We start from the raw sequence: 21,266 nt of genomic DNA, 5'->3' as shown, positions 1-21,266 counted from the left end.
CTGTGGCCAGGCTATATATGTTTATTTCTGAGCTCTTGATTGTACATTTAAATCAGAATTTAAAAAAAAAAAAGTCTTAAATGAACATTTGAGTGATTTGTGTTTTGGACGAGCTTACACCCATGGACATTCTTTGAGAAATAAACAGACTTTATTTAAAGAACCAATTATAAACCCATGGATGATTCATGTTGACGTTTGACAGAAAACAACAAAATTCTGTAAAGCAATTATCCTTAAATTAAAAAATAAATACTTAAAAAAAATAACCAATTGGTTTGAAGATTTTTAAAGGTTCTGTTTAGCGCAAGTACTCTTAAACATTGCTCCTGACTTGTGGGGTACAGAATGAAAATATAATTTAGCTGTGTGGTGTTGTGTGACAAGCCAACTTGTTTTCAGCTTCTGACTGAAATGATTATAATGTGAAGCTAATATTTAGCAAGCAAGTATCTTTCCTTCCATCGCTCCACTTGGTCACATATTTCCCACTCTCAGCACTCAATACACTTGTAAATCCTTAGGAACTCTAGAGTGAATTGACATGGGATCTATCCTGCAACTTTGAAAAGTCAGCTAATGTAAAACGTTCTTATGTACATTTGTCCAGGGTACTTGTCAGCACTTTTTCAGAGGCCTAATATAGATTCAGTATTTCAAAATCCTACAAGTATTACTCTCACTTCAGCTAAATCCAGGTAGATTTTTGATAAATGGCTAGCAGGCATTTTCGGAGGATAATCAGGTGGCAAAAGTACACCAAGAGTTGCTACCAAACTCCCCAAAAAGAAAAGGGGAGACTAGAATTTGATTTCATATAGGCTAGAGTCTCCAAAGGAATGTCCTTAAAAATTCCACATTGTCTATTTTTCTGCTTCCAGTGACATTACTGCTTTAACCTTCTTTCTCTTCCCAGCTTACATTTGGTGGGACTGGAATCAGCATAGAGAGATAACAAAGGTGAAAAGGTATCACATCTTTCCTTTTTCCTTTTGTATAGCATGGAGCTACTCTTTATTCCTTTCTCCGATCTGAGAAAAATATAGGTCCTAGACATTTCAGAGGTTAGGAATTTAATGGACGAGAGAGAAATATATTCTGTAGATTCTGCAGCGGGATATTACCCTGTGGGTGATCTCATAAGTCTATGAGTTGATGACAGATACTTGGAAGTATGAAATCAAGCTTGCCTAGAATATCTGTTCACACTTTTCATTAGGGACTCCTCCCAGACTCTATTAGAAAGTGCACCCATTCCCACAATTTCAGAATAGCCTGGTGGTGGTGATTTAGTCACTAAGTTGTGTTTGACTCTTGCAACCCCATGGACTGTAGCCCACTAGGCTCCTCTGTCTATGAGTTTTCCCAGACAAAACTACTGGAGTAGGTTGCCGTTTCCTTTTCCAGGGGATCTTCCCAACCCAGGGATCTAATCCTAGTCTCCTGCATTGCAGGCAGATTCTTTACTAACTGAGCTACAAGGGAAAAACTCCCTCTGAATAGTCTAAGTAACTCCTAAAAATAGGATTCAAAGGGAACAGGGTCAGAATTATGCAGAGAAAATGTACCTCAAACCACGCTATTTGTTCTTAAAATATTAAAGCTTCTCAGTAGATAGAATAGTGTGTAATATTGCACCTTCCATCACCAGAATCTCATTTATATTCATGTATTCATATGTCTTTTCTCAAAATATATCTAAATATATCTAATATATCTAAAATATATCTATCATCTCACATATGTCTTATAATTTTTTACGGTTCCCATAGTCAGACAAACCCAGATCATAAAAGGAGAGTCTGATGAGAAGTTAAAAATCACTAGGGATCAATGTCCTTTATTTACTTTCACAAGAAACCAGAAGTATGTAATTGATTTTCAAATCTGCCTTGGGACATGGCCCTCAATGTCTCAAGATAATGTCTCACTAGAAATCTGTGTCTACTATTATAGGTAAAGAGCTAAACATTTAAAGCCCTTAATAAAGCACCTCAATGATGGGGTAGATAAACTAGTCTGAGAGATAGCAGGGCACCATGATATTCTAGAATTCCTTGGAGCAACTGGTCCACTGAGCACTTTTTGCATGTTGACTGGAGCCTGAATAGCATGGCTCAGATGGCTGGATATATCTGGGACCCCTCTCTGAGGTAATGTATTTCTGCGGTTTTGCTCCTGGTTATGAGTTAGACTCCTTGACTCTTCTCCATATTGTAGCCCCTGAGGCTAGAACATCTAAGCAACAGTTTCATTTACTTGTCTGGGACTTGGGATGAGACGGTTAGAAGAGCTGGATCTGGCCAGGTACTTTTTTTGCTGTCCTTTTGGCCTAAGTGGCTTCCTCACAGAATGATGGTCTCAGAGTAACTTCCTACAAAGCAGCTGGTTTCCCCTAGAGTGACTGGACTAAGGTGGGGCAGAAGCTGCAGTGCTTCTTACAAAGCCACAGAAATAAGAGAATACATCTGCTACATAATACCAGTCAAGTTAAGTCATTCAGATCTAAGGAGAGGGGAAGTGGCCTCCACCAATGGATAACTCTGCAAAGAATTTGCAGCATTTTTAATATAGCATCTCATGAACAAAAAGACATTCACAATGAGAACATATATACATTTAATTCTCTTCTTCTCTTACGTACACTGGAAAAGCTACTCAGTTTTTCTGTGCTTGTTTTTCCTACCTGCAAAGTGCTAAGGATGATTTCTGCCCCTTTCTTCTTATGAGAAATTGAGACACAATACAAAAGGTAAAAAAAAAAAAAACTATGGTAGTGCATTAAGTTATTTGAGGAAAAATATATTAAAAATAGTATAAGAGTTAATATCCTTACCTTTGGGGTAAGCTAAAACTAAATTTAGGATAACCTGCCACTTATTGTTGAAGGCTATGGGTAAGTTATCCAATATCACTGAGCCTTAGTTTCCTCACTTCTAAAACAGGGAAAGATATATAAGTTAAAGTATTATGCTGTACACCTTAAACTTATACATTGTGGTATGTCAATTATATCTCAGGAAAGGTAGAAGGAAACTAACATAAAGCAGGAAAGGATCACAGAGGCAACTTCATAGTATATAATATTTAGCATGCTTAACACAATCCCTAGTATGCAACAAACACACACAGCTATTGTAGTGAGCACATAGCTATTATAGTATGTGTGCTTCCACCTAAATATGAATTTATGAAGGTGAATTTTGATAGAGATTTTAGGATCAACTTTAGATAGCCTGGTAAAGACCAGGCTCTATTCAATATCCTGGAGATGTCACTTTTGCAAAGGCAATGTGCTAGAAGGGATATTTCTTTTCCCTTCTCTTTATTTTTCCAGTCAGTGCACAATACACTTCTTGTTACTGAGAGCCACCAGTAGGGAGGCACAATGTAATTAAAAGATTGATCTTCTGGAAACAATGCTTAATAACAGGCATGAAAAAGTGAGAGTAATTCTACATTTTCAAACACTGTCCTCAAGTTAATTTAACCTGAGCTGTTTGTGAACCACCTAGAAAGTCTGAGATCAATATGTCCAGGCAGAAATCAATGGACCAGACAGGAGAGGAGAGAAACTCCAATTGGCTAGTTCATTCAGATCAGTGGAGCTTTGTGAAAAAAAGCACTTGGTGGAATATCCATTTTGTATGCTAACAGCTCAGCTGTGCAAGGGCAGTTTTTTGTAGTTTGCTTTTTCTCTAAAGGCAAAGATCAACTTCTGTGCATGTGTGTGTGTGTATATATATATGTGTGTGTGTTTGTATATATATGTTAAAAACATTTTGTATACTTAAAATTCCAAGGAAATAGAAAGTGGTTCTGAGAACATCCGTCCTTCTTATACTTCAAAACCCACCCTTTAAACCAATTGACAAACAGAAAATATACCCTGAAAAACCATCTACTACACTTGTTCTCAAATGTCCCTCACTTAAGAATCTTTGGGACATGACATTTTCATTGCTATCCTTTTGATCTGTTTATTTTGTGTTCTTTACTATGCTTCTTGACCAACTTTCCTATGTATTTTGATACACAGTTTGTCTTTTCTATCAGTCTTTTATAGTTGATTACATTTCTGCAGAAACTATTTCACTTCAACATTAATTGAGGAACAAGCATAAGCAAAGCCTGCCACAAAATGTTATTCATTATATTAGCTTTTATATCCCAATGTTACTGCCTTTGGGGCATTTTCTCTCCTTTCCCTGAGTGAAAATTTGCCCTAAAAAATAGTAAGATTTACTTTTAGACTTCTGATTGTATGGTTAACAATAACATAAACATCAGTAAAATGAATTTAAAAAAAAAAAACTGAGGCCAAAAGAATTTTCTGCATGGTCATAGGATTCAGTTTCCAGGAAATGTAAAAATTTTCACTTCTGAAATCACTCAAGCCCATTAACTGCCTGTGAAGAAATAAAACAGAAAAACACCTAAACCAAAGGTGTCAGTGATTTTCGCCAGATCATCCAAATTGTGTGAAAATAAATAGTGCTGTGTATAATACTTTTAAAAATAGTGCAATTTGTGCTTCCAGAACACTTTTTTATTTAAAAAATTGATGACAGGAAAGGGTATGAATTTATTTGTTTCATGCACACTTTCCATTCAGATAGATCTTAGCAGTGTAAGCATTTATTTTTCATGAGGGATATATCATATACAGGATTTCCCAGGTAGCACTAGTGGTCAAGAACCTGGCTGCCGATGCAGGAGACATAAGAGACGCAGGTTTGATCCCTGGGTCAGAAAGATCCTCTCTGGAGGAGGGCATGTCAACCCATTCCAGTGTTCTTGCCTGGAGAATCCCGTGGACAAAGGAGGGTCACAGTTCACAGGATAGCAAAGAGTCGGACACAACTGAAGCAACTGAACACGCATGCACACACATCATATACATTAGAGCATATCTCATTTAGCCAGTAGTGTATTTCATAGGGATGGATACATGACATCTTAACTTCCAATTGGCAGCTGGGAAATGCGTGAGGAATCTGAGAGTCGAGCTTAGAGGTAGGGACCAGAGAGCAACTCCATAGAATGATCTTAGAGAAGCTCACCAGTTGTAAGCACAGCCACAAAGAAGGCCACATTAGGAAAACAGTTAAGTTCCACTTTTCTGACTAATGTATTGGAAAACGAAAAAGTTAGGCTTCCTACAATTAAATTTTTCATTAAGAATAAAATACAGAAAAGAAAGCTATCTAGGGAGAGAACGAACTCTTCCTGAAGGATGAAATAGGATGGAGAGTAATTGTACAATCTTACAATATAATTTAACCATTGAGGATATTAAATTAATATTTCTTAAATATCTGGTTCATTGAGCCTAGTGGACCCTGTGAGAAACACGGGCAAACACTCTATAAGCTTCCCAGAGCAAACATCAGCAAACAAAACACACAAAATAACTGCTAAAGGGTTCTATTAATACCAAGGATTTTTGGTATTTCCCACTTTCACTCTGTTCTTGTGGAACACCCTAAATGCTTATCACATTATTCACAAAAAACTGACAGAATCTAGACCAAGTGATTTTCTTGGACCAAATATGAGGAGCCAAAAACTAAGTAGAAAATGTTCTCAATTTTTAAAGGTAAAATTCTTAAAATTACTAATTAGAATTGCTATTATGGTAAAAAAAAAAATGTTGCATATTCTGAAGCTTCAAATATACCTGACTTTAAAGGAATCCAGTATATGAAAAGCGAGGTGGTTATTAGTTTCACAAAATGATTTCCCATAAGATGTCTCTAAATAGGATATACTCCTAATATATTTAAAATTGTATTACCTCTACAGAACTTAATTCACAAACAGTATTCCAAAAAATATTAAAAAGGTAGATTTTTAAAAAGTGTATATATTTTTAAAGTATATCTGTTTTCTCAACAATACATTTGTAGAACTGATTATAGCCTAATGTATTTGAAACTAATTTCATTTTATATATTTGATGCTTCCTAAAACCCTTAACTTTGTCTGAGAAATTATCATTTGTTACCCATTTTAAAGTAAGAGAATCAAGACTCAGATAAGTGCATTTGGCCAAAGTCAGTCAGTCACCAAATGGCAGAGGCAGTGCCATGAACCAGGTCTATGTTTAGACTTTTGCTTCTTTCTATCACAATAATACAAACCTCAAAATTTCACAAGTCCCTTTTTCTAGTAATAACATTCCAAATCCTTTGTAAACATTTCTTCTCTGGATTTTGTTTGATTCCAGACTAGTTGCTGTTGCTTAGTCATTCAGTTGTGTCCAACTCTTTTGCAACCCCAGGCACTGTGGCCCACCAGGCTCCTCTGTCCATGAGATTCCCCAGGCAAGAATACTGGAGTGGGTTGCCATTTCCTTCTCCAGGGGATCTTCCTGACCCAGGGATCAAAGGCATTCCTCCTGCATTGGCAGGCAGGTTCTTTACCACTGAGCTACCAAGGAAGCCCCAGACTAGACCTATTGTGAAACAGCTGGATTAGAAGTATCTGTGCCAGATCAGATAGATAAATCTCCTCTCACTTTAAATAATGTACTACTGCTTATAAGTTAATTCTGAATCACCAATGCACTGTTTCTTCTCAGAAATCCTCATTTGTCTCAAATGTTACTGAGTTCAAAATTTCTAGTGCCTGAGATGCCATCCATCCAGTAAAATATCCAAGTTTTTTAAATGATAAGAACTCATGAAATTAAACTTCATGTAAATCAATGTTTCATATACACACATTTCTTCTTTCTACTGTTAGAACCCACCTTGTTTGTATTAACTTTCTAGGGGTTTATGTTTTCTTTGATGTCAAAATACCTATGTATTTATATACATGCATGTACACACACACACACGTGTTTGTGTGTGGTCGTTGAACACTCAGAATTATACTTAACATATTTAAAGTCCCTCTTAGGAATGTAAGATGCTAGAAATATACTTCTAGGGTGTCCCTGAGGCCCAGTGGTAAAGAATCCACCTACAAATGCAGGAGACAAGGGTTCAATCCCTGATCCAGGAAGATCCCACATGCGATGGAGCAACTAAGCCTGTTCACCACAACGGTTGAGCTTGTGCTCTAGAGCCTGGGAGCTGCAACTATTGAGCCAAACGTGCCACAACTACTGAGCCCACGTGCTGCAACTACTGAATCCTGCATACCTGGAGCCCATGCTCTGCAACAAGAGAAGCCAGCGCACCACAACTGGAGAGTAGCATCCACTCACTGCAACTAGAGGAAAGCCTGCACAGCAGCAAAGATTCAACACGGCCCAAAAGAAAGAAGTAAACGATTATTTTCTAAAAAGAAATATCCTTCTAGTATTTGTGCTTTTATTCAAAATGACTCTGTATATTGTCACCCTGCTTATTTAACTTCTATGCAGAGTGCATCATGAGAAACGCTGGGCTGGAAGAAGCACAAGCTGGAATCAAGATTGCTGGGAGAAATATCAATAACCTCAGATATGCAGATGACACCACCCTTACGGCAGAAAGTGAAGAGGAACTAAAAAGCCTCTTGATGAAAGTGAAAGTGGAGAGGGAAAAAGTTGGCTTAAAGCTCAACACTCAGAAAATGAAGATCATGGCATCCGGTCCCATCACTTCATGGGAAATAGATGGGGAAACAGTGGAAACAGTGTCAGACTTTATTGTTTAAATCACAGCAGATGGTGACTGCAGCCATGAAATTAAAAGACGCTTACTCCTTGGAAGGAAAGTTATGACCAACTTAGATAGCATATTCAAAAGCAGAGACATTACTTTGCCAACAAAGGTCCGTCTAGTCAAGGCTATGGTTTTTCCAATGGTCATGTATGGATGTGAGAGTTGGACTGTGAAGAAGGCTGAGCACCAAAGAATTGATGCTTTTGAACTGGGGTGTTGGAGAAGACTCTTGAGAGTCCCTTGCACTGCAAGGAGATCCAACCAGTCCATCCTAATGGAGATCAGTCCTGGGTGTTCATTGAAAGGACTGATGCTAAAGCTGAAACTCTTATACTTTGGCCACCTCATGCGAAGAGTTGACTCACTGGAAAAGACCCTGATGCTGGGAGGGACTAGGGACAGGAGGAGAAGGGGACGACAGAGGATGAGATAGCTGGATGGCATCATCGACTCGATGGACATGAGTTTGAGTGAACTCCAGGAATTAGTGATGGACAGGGAGGCCTGGAGTGCTGCGATTGATGGGGTCGCAAAGAGTCGGACACGACTGAGTGCCTGAACTGAACTGATTCTCATTTTTGGTATCTCAATTGCATTCTTAATTCGTTTGGGTTATAAATGTGATAGAGTTAGGGATTATCTTTTTAACCCCTTTTACTATAAACATCACAGAAGATTTTGAGCAACACAACACAAGTTTTGAGGCATGTGGGGAATCTTATTTATTTCAGTCATTTTCTCCTGACAGTAATAAAAGTGTAACTGTGCATTGTATTAGCTTTTATAATCAAAAAGCAAAGGATTTTTCCATAGTTTCTCCCACATGATCTAATGAAATGAACATGTACCTAATTATGGAAATCACCCATTTAAAATCATGACATTATTGGGCACTCAAGATGATTCTGACTTATGATTTTAGTGTTCTCCTTCTTTGAGAAGTGACATTTCCAGGCTGTCAGAGAATTAGAGTTTCTGTACTCTACATGATAATTAACACACCCGATTCTTGTATTAATCACTTGGCTTTCGATTGTGACAGGGACTGTCAGAATGAACAGCCTTGAGTTATCAGCTGGTAGATTTCAGATTTAATCCTCTCTGCATTACCCATAAGTGGAAGTCAAATTTATGTAGGAGTTCATTTTCAATAGACCGTTAACTTCTCCAGCTTTCTTAGGCATCACCAGAGCCATCTGTTTTTTCTACTCTGCCCATGGTATTCCAATCAAATCATTGTTTTAAGGTGCTACATATTAAAAAAAAATAAAACTAAGAAAAGTTTTAAGTGTTCATAGTGTTTTCTTCCTTTCCTCTGTTGTTGCTTCTTTTAGATGGCATATTTCCCCTTGGGTCACAAACCTCCCTATCAGTCTACTCCTCCTGACTTACTTCCTGGAATTCAAGTCAAGTAACAGCATTTAGCTACCTGTTTGACTCTGGAGAATGAAATAAATTTTATGTTTGACCTTCTGGATTCTTGGTCCACTTTGCCCACTGAAATGACTAAAGTTCACTTCATTTCAGACAAGGTATGTGAATCACACTTCTACTCTTATCAAAGTACAATGTGCTTTACTGACAAGTTGCCTATGAGTTTCCAGTGAGTATTTGGGAAGGGAATGCTCTCTCAACAGCCTTAGTATAGCACTTTGTACTTTTAAAGAGATTACAAATACATTATGCCATTTGATCCTCATAAAACCCCTCTGAGAGAGGCTGGACATTTTAAAGACAAAAGAAATAGGCTCAAAGAGATTTTCTAACAAAGCTGGTTAGTTAGTGGTGAGATTAGATCTCCTGGTGCTTAGTGTGTATTCTTTCTACCACAGTGAAGATTTAGCTGTAAGAGTTGAAAGGAAAATTATCTAACGCTTCAACACACCATTTTTAAAGTTTGCTGGTTTCTTGTTATTTAAGGTTTTTTAAAAACTATACACTGTAGATAAGTTAGAAAACCTTGAAAATATAAGTAGGATGAAAACTATCAATGTCAATACCTGTAGGAAAACGATTTTCCTGATTATGTTCCTATATATTTATATAGTTGACATCATGCCAAGATTAAAATTAAATTTATTTATAATATCAGTTTCTAATGATATCAGGAATATGTCTCCATGCTATGAATACTGTCAGAAATTTTAAAGATAATATTTTATCATCTGGATATACCATTTATGATAATAAATTTATGATAAATGTTACAGTATACTATTATCAGATAATCATGCTTTTCCTAATTTTTCACATCATTAATAATAATGTAATAAACAAGCTTGGAATTACATCTATAAAAATTAGGATGAGTAGTCATAGGATATAATTTTTTTAATATAATTGCTATAAATTGTCAAAAGCTTTCCTAGAGCTTTGTATCAATATAAAACTCTAATAATGGAGATTAATACACAGCATTAAAATGTATAGTCTAATTTCTTATTCCCCAATTCGATCAACTTGTTGACTAGTTTTGGTTTGCATTCCCTTGATTATTAGCGCTTTTCTTTCCAACCTTAGGGGGACATTTCTGATTCTTTTCTCTCTATAATATTGTAAACACACTTTTCCTCCTTAAATCTATTTTTGCAGGTCACTCATTCTCCCCTACCATGTCCAGAGTTCAGTGAGTTCTCAGTCTCATGCAACTGGAAAGAATTTCAGAGAGAAGTTACCAGATCCTCTTTATCCATGTAGTTCTCCAGTGTTCTCTTCTTGGAGGGTAGTATTTTCCCCATTTTTTCCATGAAAAATTAATGCTTTAATTTCCCACATTTTGGACAGAATGACAATTCACTATGATTAATATTTACAAGGTAAAATGTTGACTTGCACAAGTCTATCTCTTCTTCCTCATAATTGGAGGAATTCTTACTCTTCTTGGTTAAGTCATTGCGGGGGCGGGGGGGGGCGGGGGGGAGGAAAGCCCTGCCCAAACACTATTCTGCTTTCACTTGTTTTAGAGCATTATAAAAGCAATGCCATATTTTATAAAGCCTTCTGGAACTTGCTCCTTCAGTTAACAAGACACTTTATCTATGTAGATGAATGCATTGGCAGTCCATTTTCACCGCTATGTTTTTATGCAACAGAATTCTATACAAGCTGATTTTTCTGAACATGAATACTTAAGTTGTTTTTAGTTAACATTAATTCTAATTCCATGAACATTCTTATATGAATTTCCTGGTGCATATTTGCAGACTTTTTCTCAGGATAAATAAATAGTTGAATTATTGGGCTATAGTAGGTCACTTTTTTTTTCCACACCACAAGGTATGTGGGACCTTAGTTCTCCCAACCAGGAATTGACCCTCTGACTCCTGCAGGGGAAGCATAGAGTCTTAACCACTGGACTGCCAACATAGTCCCAGTAGGTCACTGTTGAAATATAAAGCAAATTTGAAATAATAATCATCTTATTCATAGAACTAGGTACTCACAACTTTCTTGGGTTGCTCTGTTTAAGGCACAATGACAAGAAAATCCTTTCAAAAGGCTGGGTTTTAAAAAAATAACAAACAAGCTACACCTAGGTTTAAACTAGTTTTCATTTCCTTTGGATTTTGCTTCAAAATTACATTGTATGTCATCAAAGCCTAGTCGTAATATATGTCTTCTGGACTAAAGCATTAAAACATAACCCCAGATATCTTCTTGGTACAGCAGAATAGCCTAGGAGAGGCCCACTCTGCAGTAACCAGACCATGCATGGGATTCCTGAAGCAAGAGAGCTATGTGCATTCATCATTGATTATAAATATTTATTGAGCATTTTCATGGTGTCAGAACTTGGAATGAGGAAGTTGAATGAAGCAAGATGAATGAAATTAGGAAAGGTGAACTTCCACAAGGTGAGGCAAATACTGGGTGTCATAACTTGGACTCAAGGAAAGGAGTGAACCATTTGAGAGAGGGGTGCTCAGGAGTTAGTGACAAAATGAAGGCTGGAGGACAGGCAAATTTCCAAATAGCACAGGCATGACAGTAATGCTGTCAGTCAACAGACTAACCTGGCAAAGATCTAGAACAACTTACTGTTCAGGCAAAGAGACAAATCAAGAGGAGCCCACTTGAAAGGAAACTTAGAGAACACAAGGAGGTCATGTGTGTGAATTGTAAAAGCATAGAAACAGGTCTCATAGTGTAACAAAATGGAGAAAATTTTGTTTACATAAGTGCCTCTTAGGAAGAATATTGTAATTACTTGAAATACCAGCAGTAGCATGTTCTTAGGAATAAATTCAGATGCTAAAGGCATCAATAATGGCCAAAGGTTTTAGAGAAAGTAGTGAATCCAGTTCTACCCAAGGGGAAAAAAAAGGTGAAGGAATAAATAAAACTAAACCAAGATAAGGAGATATGTAACGAAGGAGGAAGAACAATATGCAGGACCAATTAAAAATTCTTTACACGACTCCAACTCCTTCAACAAAATTATTCTTCTCATAAAGTGTAGATGTGAGTAGAGTTTTCAGTTAAATCTGGTAAAGGGTCGAGTTTTAAATTTTGGTGGAGACTAGAACCAAGAAGGATGAAAATGGAAGTGGAAGCTAGAAATGGATGTAACCAAAGGAAATTAGCACTAGGGATCTCTAATCTACCATGGGAATAACTGTAGCCCATTGTCAGCTGCATAGGCAGATTAGTTCACTTATATCTACAAGGAGTTAGGAACCCTTAGCTACCATCTGGTTTGAATAGGGAAACTTCAAGAACCCCAAAACCACCATGAAAACTGAAGTGCCAAGATTAATATAGCACCTTTAGCAAGACTGATCTTAGATGGTTCTGATGAGCCATCTACATCAGTTTCTCATGTACTTTGTGCTTAGACACACAAACTGCTCCAGGGCCAGAAGTTGGTTAGAGTTTATAAGGGCAGAATGGAGGGGTTCAACATGTTAGATTCAAATATTTCTGAGAAGGAGTTAAATTTATAGCACACATGAGTCTGAATGGACATGTGAAATCAGTTCAAATAAGAACTATTACCTAAAAAGACACGTGGCAAAGAAGTAAAACTGAGGATAACGATGATTTCTACATATATAGAATATGGATCATTTTGAAAGTTAGTTTCATGAGGTTTTCAAATAGTCTTCCTTTTTGTTAAGTTTCTTTTGCAGCAAACTTAATACAAACTTCACCTGTGAACTAGGTGAAGGCATTAAAGAGACACTGGGGAGGTGTATGTGATGCAGAAGTTGAAAGGGACACAGAACAAATGCTGAAAATACAGAGAGGTAGAGAGTGATAGGAAGCCAAGGAGAGACTCTTCTCTGGTGGGAAGAGAGCCAAATAGATGGCAACATCCAGGACATCCAGTCAGAGTGTAGATTTCTCTTGGATTAGTTTTGCTGCCCTTCCATATCCTAGCATGTTTTCCTTAAGTGCTATAAAGGACATTCAATATGGCTAGGTTAAAAACTGGGGGCAGGGGGCTAAATTAAAGATAGCACCTAGCTTAAAACCATTTGAGCAAAAAATCTTCTTTTCTAATTACCAGAGACTTTTCTCCTCAGTTGCAAGAGGAAAAAAAAAAAAAAATTAAGACCATCTTCTCTGTCCTTTGTGTACTGTATTTCATTTCTAGACAGCTGTTTCTTTTCCCTTCCCCTTCTTCTCTTTGTAACAAGATCACTTCGTTGTCTTGTGTTGTTTTCAGCCTGACGCTGAGGTATGTGTGTTTGCCACTCAGACTTGAACAGGGGTGTTCCTAAGGGTTCTGGCTTTGGACTTCTCTCTTTTCACGCTGTATTTTCTGTTGAGAACAGCAAAGGGTCAAGGTTAAGAACGCATAATTTGGAGCAAGTTTCAGTTCAGTTCAGTCGCTCAGTCGTGTCTGACTCTTTGCAACCCCATGGACTGCAGCACTCCAGGCTTCCCTGTCCGTCACCAACTCCTGGAGCCTGCTCAAACTCATGTCCATTGCTTCAGTGATCCCATCCAACCATCTCATCCTCTGTCGTCCCCTTCTCCTCCTGCTTTGACTCATTCCCAGCTATTTATAAGGCCTCGTCAGACAACCATTTTGCCTTCTTGCATTTTTTTTTCTCAGGGATGGTCTTGATCCCTGCTTCCTGGACAATGTCATGAACCTCTGTCCATAGTTCTTCAGCATTCTGTCAGATCTAATCCCTGAATCTATTAGTCATTTCCACTGTATAATCATAAGGGATTTGATTTAGTTCATACCTGAATGATCCAGTGGTTTTTCTCTACTTTCTTTCAGTCTGAATTTGGCAATAAGAAGTTTATGATCTGAGCCACAGTCAGCTTCCAGTCTTGTTTTTGCTGACTATATAGAGCTTCTGCATCTTTGGCTGCAAAGAAAATAATCAATCTAATTTTGGTATTGACCATCTGGTGATGGCCATGTGTAGAGTCTTCTCTTGTGTTGTTGGAAGAGGGTATTTGCTATGACCAGTGCATTCTCTAGGGAAATCTCTGTTAGCCTTTGCCCTGCTTCGTTTTGTACTCCATGGCCAAATTTTTCTGTTACTCCTGGTAGTTCTTGACTTCCTACTTTTGTTCCAGTGCCCTATAAATGAAGAGGGCGTCTTTTGTGTGTGTTAGTTCTAGAAGGTCTTGTATGTATGTAGAACCGTTCAACTTCAGCTTCTTCAGCATTATTGGGTGGGGCATAGACTTGGGTTACTGTGATATTGCATGGTTTGCCTTGGAAATGAACAGAGATCATTCTGTCGTTTTTGAGATTGCATCCAAGTACTGCATTTTGGACTCTTTTATTGACTGTGATGGCTACTCCATTTATTCTAAGGGATTCTTGCCCATAGTAGTAGCTATAATGGTCATCTGAGTTAAATTCACCCATTCTAGTCCATTTTAGTTCACTGATTCCTAAAATGTCGATGTTCACTCTTGCCATTTGCCTGGGTTTAAACGCCAACTCTGCCATATGACCTCTGGCAAGCACTGACTCTCAATCTGCCCTGTGCTTTATAAACTGGTGATAATAAGAATGCCTTCCTCTCATGGTTGTTGTGAACATAAATGATACAAAGTATAACAAGTACTTAGAAAATGCCTGGCACACGGCTTGATTAACATTGGCATTAATATAATAATATTTAGAAAAATTACATCCACTTCTGTATCTTCACCTTCTCGCTTTCATGAAAATGACCTTTGATTCTTTTCATCTCCAGTTCTTCATCTGGAACCTCACTGCTACATTCCTGTTGGACTTTGCCACTGGATTATTCTCCTAACACTTCTACTTAATAGATCTTCATATCTTTTCTCAGGTTCTTTCTCTTACTCTGCTCTGTGGTTTTAAAATGAAATCATAATCTTTTATTCACTCAACCTCAAAATTTCTTTATCAACTTTAAACTGCTTATTCCTCAACTTTCAGATCACTTATATTGCTAGGTTCTATCTACCCTTTTCAGATATATCCCACATATGTCACTTCGTTTTTCCATTTCCTCTTCATTACCTGAGTTCAGACACTTGTAACTGATGATTTGACTTACTACCGTAGCCTGTGGACTGTTCTCCCTACCTCTGTCCTCTCATCCCTTTAATACAACATATGTGAGCAGCAACAAAACCCTATGTGCCCTAATCACTGCCTTGTTCAAATGGAGTTAAACTTACCACTATTTAAGAGTAATTTAAAGATCACTATGTGGATTGTCAAGATGCTTTATAATCTGCCCAGAAGACCTATCTTCACATTTGTCTTCCACGGCAACCCAAGCTTCCTCTGCTCTGCCACATCCACAGCTCTCAAACCACACCTGGTATTTTTCCTCACCACCATGTTTTTATTGACTAGAAAATATTTCTTCCTTATCTTAGTTTATCAAAGTGTTTTTCAACATTCAAGACCCAATCCAATTTCTCTTTGTGCATAAAGCTTCTCTGATTACTTCTGCTTCATTTGATTCAGAATTTCGTTTCTCAGTCTACCACTGGGCAATGGTTTAAGACTTCCACATTATATATCTGGAAATACCTACTGTGTGTACTTTAGACTGATCTGGATCACTTGGGAATATTTATATTACCTATAATATCCCTATAATGTAATAATGATTATCTTAATTTATGTATATGAAATTTGAAGATTTAAGGTTTAAAATTTTGCCCTAATATATCCTGGTAACAGACAGAAACAAAGAGACATGCTAAATATGTATATCTAATATCAGTACTCGTTTCATTATCATTTATTTTGGTGTCCTTTGAAGCATTATCTTGAGGGAGTTACTAAAATATAAATTTCTAATCATAGGACTACTAGGGAAGCGATAAGAAATCTTCATCTTTAATAATTTCCCTAGGTGATTCTCATGCACTGGCAATTTTCAAAAACAGTGCCATAGTTCACAGAACCTCTCTTTCATTACCGCATTTGTGTATATATATATATATATATGTATATGTGTATTTGTGTATATACATATATATGTATGTATATATATGTATATATATATGTGTGTATATATATATATATATAAGAACATATCCTATGTAAGTGAAAGTCGCTCAGTCGAGTTCAACTTTTTGCTACCCCATGGACTATACAATCCATGGAATTCTCCAGGCCAGAATACTGAAGTGGATAGCCTTTCTCTTTCTCTTTCTCTAGCCCAACCCAGAGATCGATCCCAGGCCTCCCACATTGCAGGTGGATTCTTTACCAACTGAGCCATCTATATATTAGTATATAACATATTATTCTATATACTAAATTAAGTGATGAATATATATTCTTGAAGACAAGAATAATATTTTATTTCCCTCTGTATTTGCCACTGTTCATAGCACAGTGCCTTATACATAATATATACTCAATAAATTTTAGTTGAATTATTGCAATAAATTTCAATTAGTGAAAAATCAAAAATCTTAGTTGAATTATTTAGTTGAAATATTACACAGAAACAATTTCTGTGTTTCATCAGGCTAAAAATTACCTTGAATTTAATAGTCAGTAATACATTTTCTTACACAGCAAACTATGAGAAATATTCTTGAAGCTTTGATTTGACATATATACACAAACAGGTTCACATTTGTATTTTAGTTATAAACCCCCCCTGTGGCTCAGATGGTAAAGCGTCTGCCTGCAATGCAGGAGACCAGGGTTCTATATCTGGGTCAGAAAAATCTCCTGGAGAAGGAAATGGCAACCCACTCCACTACTCTTGCCTGGAAAATTCCATGGACAGAGGAGCCAGGTGGGCTACAGTCCATGGGTTCACAAAGAATCGGACACACAACTGAGTGACTTCACTTTCACTTTCACTTCACTTCAACAATTCAAACATGCTCACATTTGTATGCTTGTTAAAGAACATTTAGAAGAATGTAAAAAAGAAAATAAGAATGAAAAAAATCATCTAAAGACAATATCTTTCTGTCATAGTTGTTCATTTTACCAAATAGTCTTTCTATGTATATTTCATATCTTTCAGGAAAATCACATATATCTGTATATTTGTGTATATGTCCATAAACATGAAAATTTTTGTCAATTTTATTTTGATGGAAGATTCCAGTATTAATAATACTTTAGTGTAACAATCTGTATAGTCATATTGTCTTTGAAAATCATTTCTAGGTTTTAGCGGGGCTTCCAAACTAATGTAAATACTCTTGCCCTCTTTCAAAAAGAAGCACAGATCAGTAGTAGAGCAAAGTCACCTGACATCAAATAAGATTTCACCACTGTGTTGAAATTTTTCCTTGATGATGATAGCAAGTTCTGTGTTATATCTATTAGAAGGGTCTTTTTCATGTAAACAAAGTTCAATACACTGCCCAATTAATAAGAACAAAAAGTCCATGAGGGTTTTCAGCAGGAAAAGAAACTTGTAACTTTGCACTGAGGCTCTGGGTATTCTTGACACTTTCTTTGTTTCCAGTTGATTTCAAAAATACTGCTATGCACAAACTGCTGTATTTAAAAGAGATAACAAACAAGGGCCTAGTGTACAGCCCAGGGGACACTGGGGAAAGAATTTGAAAAATATATGCATGTATATGCATTACTGAATCACTTTGCTGTATACCTGAAACTAATACAACTCTGTTAATTAACTATATTCCAATATAAAAGGAAAAAGTTAAAAAAATACTGATTCCATAGGGATACGTAATATGAAACTTTACCTTTGAAACTTTAAATGAAGAAGGATATTTAGGTGTGGGGACAAGATGTCAGAGTAGGAAAATCCTGGGCTTAACTCTTCCCAGATACACACCAAAATAGGCACTACACATAGAGAAACTGTCTCTGAGAATGACCTGAAGACCAGCAGAAAAGATTTACCACAACTAAAAAAAGAAAATGAAAAAGCTACCTTGCAATACAAGACGGGTAGAGATGCCATCTGGAGAGGACCCATAACCCTGGCATGGTAACCTACACGTGGGAAGGATATGACAGCTTCAAAGGCTCCCTGTAAGGACCAATAGCTGCAAACCCCATATCAGGCTCCCAGCCCAGAGGAGCTGCACTGAGGAGATTAAACCTCGTAACATCTGGCTTTGAAAGTCAGTGTGACTTAAATGCAGGCTAGCCAGAGGTTTGTAGGAAAATGAGACTTTGCCCTTAAAGGGCTTGTGCCCTTTAAATTTACTCACTCAGTCCCAGTGCAGAGACACAGCCTGGAAAGCTGGGGCATATGGCTGCTGCCTCTGCACTGGGACTCAGAGTGAGTAAACTTAAGGAAGAAATTCACTGACTTAGAGTGTGTGCCCAAGGAACAGGGGTCTCTTAGAACTTCTCTGGGTACAGAGAGGCAAATGACAGGTTTTGTTGTTTGTTTTATGGTTTGATCATTTTGGTTTGTTTTTTGTTTATGATTTACCCTCTCCCTAGTTCGTTCAGCACTGGCAAAAGCCATTTCTGACTCTCCCCCTCTAACTTCATAGAACCATTCACACAGTCCCAAGTTTACCCATGGATGCAATACAGCAAGTGATTCTCCAAAGCTGCTTCCCCTCTTTCCCCAAACCAGCAGGCACACTTAGCTGGCACCAAATCCCATCCAAAGCACCACTACACCCTGCCAATCCCAGCAGACTCCCACAACTGGCACCAGAGTTTCTCCAAAGCGGCCTCCTGCCTTGCCAGACCCAACAGACATCCTCAGTCAGCACAGACATCTCTCCAAAGCAACACCTACCCTGGAGTCTGGCCTTGCATAGGCCTTTTAACCAGCTGCACTGAGAACAAACCCAGAACACTAGCATGCCCATAGCATTCATGGTCATTTCAAACAGAAGGACATACACAGCCACCATGAGGGATATTCCTGGGATATGTTCTACACAGTCACTCCCTCAAGACTGGGAGACAAACCTGATATACCTAACAGATAGAAACAAAGCGGAGAGTTGGGCAACGTGAGGAGACAAGGGAATATGTTCCAAGTGAAAGAACAAGACAGAAACTCAGAAGAAGAACTAAATGAAAACAGAGCTAAGGAACCACCCAGGGAAAAGGTTCACGTTAATGGTCATAAAGATACTCAGTGAACTCAGAAGACTGGAAGAACATAGTGAGAAGCTAAGCAAAGAGACAGAAAAAATATATGTGAAAAGAATCAATTAAGGCTCAAGAATAAAATAATATTTAAAAACAAAAACAATAGAGGGAACCAGCAATGGATTATATGATGTAGAAGAAAGGATCACCTATCTGGAAGGCAAGCTAGTGGAAATCACCCAAAAACAGTAAAGGGAAAAGAAAGAAACAACAACAAACATGAGGACAGTTTATGTGACCACTGGCAAAATGTCAAGTATACTCACTATAGGAAGTTCCAGAAGACAGAGAGAGAGAAAGGATGAGAAAGCCTATTTTCAGAAATAATGACAGAAAACTTATTAACCAGGCAAAGGAAACAGACCTGAAAGTCCAGAAAGTACAGAGTGTATCAAACAAGATAACTCAAGGAGACCTACACCAAGACATATAAGTGTTCAGAAATTAAAATTAAAGACAGAATCTTCAAAGCAGCAAAGGAAAACAACTAGTTACACACAGAAGAGCCCCTACAAGATTATCAACTGAATTTTCAGCAGAGATTTTAGAGATCAGAAGGGAGTAGAACAATATACTTAAAGAACAGAAGGTGGGGTGGGAGGAAACAACTTCTGACAAAGAATGCATTATCCTGCAAATTTATCAATCAGAATTGAAAGAGTTTAATCGGCTCCAGTTTCATCCATCTCATCAGAACTGATTCAAATGAATTCTTTTTAACAGCTGAGTAATACTCCATTGTGTATATGTACCACAGCTTTCTTATCCATTCATCTGCTGATGGACATCTAGGTTGTTTCCATGTCCTGGCTATTATAAACAGTGCTGCGATGAACATTGGGGTACATGTGTCTCTTTCAATTCTGGTTTCCTCGGTGTGTATGCCCAGAAGTGGGATTGCTGGGTCATAAGGTAGTTCTATTTGCAATTTTTAAGGAATCTCCACACTGTTCTCCATAGTGGCTGTACTAGTTTGCATTCCCACCAACAGTGTAGAAGGGTTCCCTTTTCTCCACACCCTCTCCAGCATTTATTGCTTGCAGATTTTTGGATCGCAGCCATTCTGACTGGTGTGAAGTGGTACCTCATTGTGGTTTTGATTTGCATTTCTCTAATAATGAGTGATGTTGAGCATCTTTTCATGTGTTTGTTAGCCATCCGTATGTCTTCTTTGGAGAAATGTCTATTTAGTTCTTTGGCCCATTTTTTGATAGGGTCGTTTATTTTTCTGGAGTTGAGCTGCATAAGTTGCTTGTATATTTTTGAGATTAGTTGTTTGTCAGTTGCTTCATTTGCTATTATTTTCTCCCATTCAGAAGGCTGTCTTTTCACCTTGCTTATATTTTCCTTTGTTGTGCAGAAGCTTTTAATTTTAATTAGATCCCATTTGTTTATTTTTGCTTTTATTTCCAGCATTCTGGGAGGTGGATCATAGAGGATCCTGCTGTGATTTATGTCGGAGAGTGTTTTGCCTATGTTCTCCTCTAGGAGTTTTATAGTTTCTGATCTTACATTTAGATCTTTAATCCATTTTGAGTTTATTTTTGTGTGCGGTGTTAGAAAGTGATCTAGTTTCATTCTTTTACAAGTGGTTGACCAGTTTTCCCAGCACCACTTGTTAAAGAGATTGTCTTTACTCCATTGTATATTCTTGCCTCCTTTGTCAAAGATAAGGTGTCCATATGTGTGTGGATTTATCTCTGGGCTTTCTGTTTTGTTCCATTGATCTATATGTCTGTCTTTGTGCCAGTACCATACTGTCTTGATGACTGTGGCTTTGTAGTAGAGCCTGAAGTCAGGCAAGTTGATTCCTCCAGTTCCATTCTTCTTTCTCAAGATTGCTTTGGCTATTCGAGGTTTTTGTATTTCCATACAAATCTTGAAATTATTTGTTCTAGTTCTGTGAAAAATGTGCCTGGTAGCTTGATAGGGATTGCATTGAATTTGTAAATTGCTTTGGGTAGTATACTCATTTTCACTATATTGATTCTTCCAATCCATGAACATGGTATATTTCTCCATCTATTAGTGTCCTCTTTGATTTCTTTCATCAGTGTTTTATAGTTTTCTATATATAG

At 37.5% G+C, this 21,266-nt stretch overlaps 1 long non-coding RNA gene across 1 annotated transcript; it reads right to left on the bottom strand.

Moving 5' to 3' along the window:
* Positions 1-8,355: 8,355 nt before the first annotated feature.
* On the bottom strand, positions 8,356-18,177 carry LOC132659587 (uncharacterized). Its single transcript, XR_009600161.1, has 3 exons — positions 17,999-18,177; positions 13,857-13,984; positions 8,356-13,422 (listed from the first exon to the last, which is right to left on the bottom strand). It is a non-coding gene; the product is annotated as an uncharacterized LOC132659587 (long non-coding RNA).
* Positions 18,178-21,266: the final 3,089 nt, after the last annotated feature.

The sequence above is a fragment of the Ovis aries genome, chromosome 3, assembly GCF_016772045.2.
Source record: "Ovis aries strain OAR_USU_Benz2616 breed Rambouillet chromosome 3, ARS-UI_Ramb_v3.0, whole genome shotgun sequence".
Taxonomy (NCBI): Eukaryota; Metazoa; Chordata; class Mammalia; order Artiodactyla; family Bovidae; genus Ovis; species Ovis aries.
Note: the sequence above shows the minus strand (reverse complement) of the source record. Positions and strands in the feature narration are given on the sequence as shown.